The sequence below is a fragment of the Carlito syrichta genome, unplaced genomic scaffold (genome assembly GCF_000164805.1).
Source record: "Carlito syrichta isolate Samal-C Ts95f unplaced genomic scaffold, Tarsius_syrichta-2.0.1 Scaffold287640, whole genome shotgun sequence".
Lineage (NCBI taxonomy): Eukaryota > Metazoa > Chordata > Mammalia > Primates > Tarsiidae > Carlito > Carlito syrichta.
The window spans coordinates 137,281-143,753 of record NW_007231736.1 but is presented as its reverse complement, the minus strand read 5'-3'; positions in this window follow the sequence as shown (position 1 = coordinate 143,753).

Below are 6,473 nucleotides of genomic sequence, written 5' to 3'. Positions count from 1 at the left end.
CTGTCGCCCAGACTGGAGTGCAGTGGCCGCCTCGACCTGCTGGGCTCCGGCGATCCTTCCGCCTCAGCCTTCCGAGTAGCCGGAATTATCAGTAACTTCTTTTAACTGAGCATTTATCTGCTGTTCAAGTCAATCAAGGCCTGCCCCTAGAAGTATGTGGGGGTGGTGGCAGTAATGCCTCTCCCAGGAGAGCAACCAGCTGGTCATGCTGAACTCATGGAACAGGAGCAGAAGACACTGGGGAGGTTTCCTTACTAGGGTGGGACCCGCGCCCCTCTGGTTTTGCCACCAGAATTTAAACATTCCATTATAAGGGGTGGTCTTCAACTTGCAGAATTTAGACGCCAAATCCTGTCAGGCAGAGCTTGGCAGGAGTGAGGCGGGGGAGCTGGCGATGTACGGTCTCTCAGAGCTCCCCCAAGACCCTTCAGGGGCTCCGCATCACCCGCAGGATAGAATCCAAACTCTGTGATGACCTCCTGGGCTCTCTCTGGGACACTAGACCGGACGCATCTCTCAGCACTACTGATTTGCATTCTGTCCTGGGCCTGGCACCCACACACCCCACACCATGGCCTTGCTCAGGCTGTTCCCTGGCCTGGTGCCTCCACCTCCTGTTGGCCTGGCTGTCATCCTTTAAACCTCAACTCAGCTGTCACCTTTTCCAAGAAACCTTCCCTGATCCCTCTGCCTATGAAGAGTAAGAGCTCCCATAATACAGTGTGTGCTCCTCTATTTGTGTGAGTGATCTCAGAGTAGGAAATATGTATCTCTAGCATGTCACACAGGGTCTGACACACTGGACATTCAACACAATGTCTGAATGACAATAAATGAATGCATCACACACGAGTGAATGTTTGCCTCTGGCACCTTGCCCTTCTCTGTACCCTTTTTCTGTTGGGTATCTGCTTCATTTTCTTTGTTTCCTTCTTTTCCTTTAACGACTAATTCCTTCCTTCCTCCTTTCCTTTCTCCTTTTTTCCTTCCTCCTCTTTCCTTCTTTCTTTCCTTCCCTTCTTTCCTCCTTCCCCCTTCTTCCTCTCCTCCTTCTTTCCTTCCCTCCCTCCCTCCATTTTCTTTCCTTCTTTCTTTCTCTTTTCTTTCCTTCCTTCTTTCTCTCTCCCCTCTCATTTCTTTCCTTCTTTCTCTTTTTCTTCTCACTTTTCCTTTCCCTTTCTTTTCACTAGCTGCTTCCAGCAGGGGGGGGATTCCCTGTAAACTCATCCTTAAGTACAAATGACTAATATGACATAACATGTCTCCACCCGCCACTACTACCACCAGCAGCGGAGATTTTTAAAAACACAACACACAGTCTTAAAGTTAAAGGGATACAGGGTTCGGCATTGGTTAGGTCCAAGTGGTCTTGCTGGTCCCTCCTCTGCTCACTCCCTGTGCTGACCTGCTGCTGTAGGACAGGGCAGTAGGCATGCCAGGGTCAAGGGAGATGCTGTTACCAGGCAGAAAGGCCGTGACTCTGGGGAATGCCGCATATCGTAGGGCTTAGTGGTTGGGTGTGCGGGTTCTAGAGCCTGACTATCCAGATTGAAATCGCAGCATGACTGTTGTGCGACCTTGGACAGGTCACTTAACTTCTGTGAGGGTGAATACAAATGCTTTTCGCAGGAATAATCAGGAGTAAGTGAGGTAATCTCTACAAAGCACTTGGCAGAGTGTGTGACTCATGGTCAGTACCTGTCAAATATTAAATATTGTATCCATTTTCTATTGCTACATAACGAATCAGCCCAAACTGAGAGGCTTAAAACAATAATAATAATTCATCATTGCCTCATGGATCTGCGGGTTCTTGCTCTCATGCAGTTATAGCCAGACAGTGTGACTGGGGTTAGAATCATCTGAAGGTTCACTAGCGCATCTGGGAAGCTTCAAGTAACTGACGGTGGGAGCAGCCAGCAGGGCTCCTCAAGCATTCTCTATCTCTGCATCACTTTGCAAAGAAGACTCTCCAGCTTGGAGGGCTTTGGGTAGTCAGATTTCTTATGTGGACACTCAGGGTTCCAACAAAAAATGGAAAGAGAGAGAGGCTGGGCATAATGGCTCTTACCTATAATCCTAGCCTAGGCAACACAGTGAGACCTCGTCTCTACAAAAAAAGCATACATTAGCTGGGTGTAGTGATGCGCACTGGTAGTCCCAGCTACTCAGGAAGCTGAGGCAGGAGGATCACTTGAGGTCAGGAGGTTGAGGCTGTGGTAAGCTATGATCATACCACTGCACTCCAGCCTGAAGGGCAAGACCCTGTCTCTAAAATAAAATAAAATAAAATTTTAAAAAGTGGAGAGAAAGAGAAAGAAAGATGACTGAGAGGCAGAAGCAATGTCACCTTTCTTGGGTATAATGTCACTTCCTTATACCCTAATAGACAAGGCAATCACAAAAGCCATCCTGTCTCCAAGGGTTGGGGATACAGACACCACCTCTTGATGAAGGAAGTGGCAAAGGTCCAAAAAGATACGTGAGAGGAAAAGATTGTTATGGGCATTTTTGGAAAATGCAATCTGACACAGTATTGTTATCATTACCATTTACTAAGCCATATGCCTTGTGGCCTGCGTGTATTATCTTGAATTACCTTAAAGCATTGGATTGGTTGATTAAATGGTAAGATTAGGAGAGTATTTCTAAGCGTGGAAATATTCATAATACAGGAGAATTGAAAGAATCGCAGAAAGCAAAATCCTTTTCTACATAAAGGGCAAGTAGAGATAGCTGTTAATTATCAAGTATTGAAGAGTTACAAGCAATCCATAATTCAAATTACATTCAATTACTCAAAGCAAAGTTTAGTACATTTTATTTCAGTGGACTACTTGAGAAAATTAAACTAATTTATCTGCACCAGTTAAAAATGACTTGCTGCATTTCTAACAAATAGTATCTGTGAAGCTCTGGTTTTACTCATGAGCTCCATCAACTCTCCCACTGGCCCAGAGAAGAAGGCATCAAAGGAAGAGCATCCATGTGTCTACACATGGACAGAGTAGATGGCTATATCCATGTGCATGAATATCATGGACTAACCACTAGGTCTGAGATTTCCTCCATTTCTAATGTCCCATGAAGGCCTTCTTTTTTTTTTGAATTGGAGTCTCACTCTGTCGCCCAGACCGGAGTGTAGTGGCTGCTCCCAGCCACCGCAGCCTCGACCTGCTGGGCTCCGGCAATCCTTCTGCCTCAGCCTTCCGAGTAGCCGGAATTACAGGCATGCGCTACCACGCCCGGCTGAGTTTTTTTTTTATTTATTGTAGAGGTGCGGTCTCACTGCCCAGGCGGGTCTCGAACAATCCACTCACCTCAGCCTCCCAAAGGCACGGGATTACAGGCTGAGCCACCGAGCCGGGCTCCATGAAGGCCTTCTTAAGAAACATGCTTATCTAAGCCAAGGAAGTAGGGTCTCTCAGAGAAAAAATCTCTAACAAGCTAGCACACTAAGGGTCTAGTTTATCTTACCAAAATCTATGGCCTCTTATTGCTACCTGTCAGAATGCAGTCCCTGGAGGTATAAGTGATGGAATGGAAGGAGTCAAGGGTTGGCCAGGTAGTATGGAGTCTGAGGCATTGCATACCTGTTGTGGGTAGCTGGAAATCTAGGCCCTGAAAGGAGGTATCTTGGATCCAAGAACAAATTTTTTCTTTCACAATTTTTTTTCTGCAACCAGTCCCACATATGGTGCTCAGTCTTGAAGGGAATGTATATCAGTTAGGGGTAAGTCAGGAAAACCGAAAACATAAGAGTTGTTTTAAATAGAAATTTGAAAATAAGTATTAAAGAACTAAAAATTCCAAAAGAAAAACAGAGATAAGTAAATACAGGAAGCAGCTATCACCCATGAAGTTGGGGGAACAAAAGGAAGAGTTTGAAGTTATCAAAAATTAAATGTTTAGTTGGGCATGGTGACTCATGCCTGTAATCCCAACACTCTGGGAGGCCAAGGCAGGAGGATTGCTTGAGCTAGGAGTTCAAGACCAGCCTAGGCTGGTCTCTATCAAAAAGAAATTAGTAACCAGGCATGATAGCTCATACCTGTAGTCCCAGCTACTTGGGAGGCTGAGGCAGAAGGCTAACCTGAGCCCAAGAGGTTGAGGCTGCAGTGAGCAGTGATCAAGCCACTGCACTCCAGTCGGGGTGACAGAGCAAGACCCCGACTCAAAAATAAAATAAAATAGATGCTTAGAAGAGGGACCCATAAAACTGACACAACAGACCTCTAAGAAGGCAACGCTGCACTGCCCAGCAAGTGCTGGGCCTCTGAGGTGAGGTGTTGAAAGAAATTGTAGACCAGAACTAGTTGCAGCTATCAGGAAAAGGGTTGGGGAAAATGCTAATGGCAAGTAAACAGAAAGAAAGTCCCTTCTCTGCCTTCCAGTCTTCTAGTTTCCCTCTATTTTCCAAGTAGCTGAACCTAACAAGGAATAGCTGGCAAAAAAGAAATGCAACTTGCAGAAAGAATTCCCACTCCAGCATCACAGAACAGAGTATAGAAGGATGTTGGAACTGAGGAACAAGAGATTAACAACTGGCTAGAGGAGTGTTTCTGGATATGCAGAGACTGGCCCTTCAAGCCTCTTGCAACATTATGCGACAAAAATTCAGGCGAACAACTCAACTGACAATCCATCTGGCTTTCCTCGGTGCTTTGGTGACAGTAAACTTAGGACTAAATTTTGCCAAGTGAAAGTAGCCATCTTTAGATAGGATCACTTCTACTAGACTATCTTTAAATTCACTGACTTTTTCCTCTTTTATCTCCATTGTGCTGTTAAGCACCTCAATGACTTCATTTATTTCAAATGTATTTTTTTAATTCCATGATTTTCATTTGGTTCTTTTTATTGTTTCTATTTCTCTGCCAAGATTTCCTATCTTGCAAGTCATTACAAGCATATTTTGCTTTGTGCCATTGAGTATGGTTATAATAACTGCTTTAAAAGCCTGGTCTGATCATTCCAACACCTGGGTCATCTCTGGGTCAATGTTCATTGATTATCTCTTCTCTTAAGGATGGGGTACATTCTCCTGTTTCTTAGTGTGTTGAGTGATTTGAGATAATATCCTGGATGCTATGAATGCTATGTTATGGAGAGTCTGGATTCTGCTATATTCCATCAATGAGTGTCAGTTTTGTTTTAGCAGGGAATTAACTTGTTTGGATTCTGGTTGCAAACTGTCTCTTGTGCTGCAGCTCAAATCACAATTCAGTTCTCTTACTCTTCTCTGGGTTGCTTGAAATCTACCTTGATATGTACGCTTTCAAGTGTGGTCAGAGATTTGAGCAAAATGTATATACAGAATTTGGGGCTCTCTGGCTCTTCCCATTGCTGGATTTTCTACCTTCACTTTCCTGGGGTTGTGTTTGTCCTGAATGCTATCTTCTGATCCTTCAAACCAGAAAGACTGAAGGCTTTTTATTGGCAGGTTAGCCAATTTGTGGTTTTAGATGCCATAAAAACCAAAAATTCACCCAATGTCATTGCTATCTTCCAAGTGCTTATTGTCCAGAGTTTCTAGGTACAATTTGTGAGACCACTGGTCTGATAAGGGCTTATTTAGCCATTATAGAAGCAAATTGCAAGTCGCTATGTGTAGCCTACACTCTTTTGGACAGTTTCCCCCACATCCTTCTTATTCAGTATTTGCTGTTTTTTGCCCCCATCTTACTGGTTATATTCTGTTTGTGTTATTACAAGATACCTTAAATCTTCTCCAAAAGCAAATAGCATAAAATAATTTATTAATAAATGGATAGGTCAGTACAAAGATAAATAAATAAAGCCTGCTGCTTTGGGGAGAAAACTACACATGCTCAAAATAATTTCTCTCTCTAGGCCAGTAGCTTCATGATTTGGTCTCAGACAGGCAGACTGACTCAGTAAGGGATAGCATTTCAACTGCAATTCCAGAGAAAATTATGTGAATTCAAAAAGAAAATGGGGTTTGTATTGGCTAAGGTAGCATGTTATTCCATCCTCTTCTACCAGTTCCTCTGGGTGACTGTTTTTCCTATTCTGTGAGATCCTAATAAGACTGTCAATCACTGTGTACCAGCCTCCCACTACTGAAATGACCACATGACCTGAATTGGCCAATCAGAGCTTTCCACTTCTTGGCCAAAGAAGTTGGTTCAGGGTGCAACGTGATCTGAGTTGTCTCCGGGGTTTATAGGTAAGATAGATTCTTCTGAAACAAGCTCCTCTGCTTCTATGGTTGCTGAATTGGGAAGAGGGAAGCATGAAAGACAGAGAGGTCCAGCAAATGTCTTGCTCATCATATGAGGAAAGTTTGTTGAATGGAGTGAATCATAACTAGCAGAGCTGGGACATTGAGAGAGAGAGGCAGCCCCACTGGCAGCCATGTCTGAAACCAAATCTACCCCTATACTTTCTAGTTATATGAGCCAATGCATTCACTTTTAGCTCAAACTAGTTTGATTTGAGTTTCTTTTACA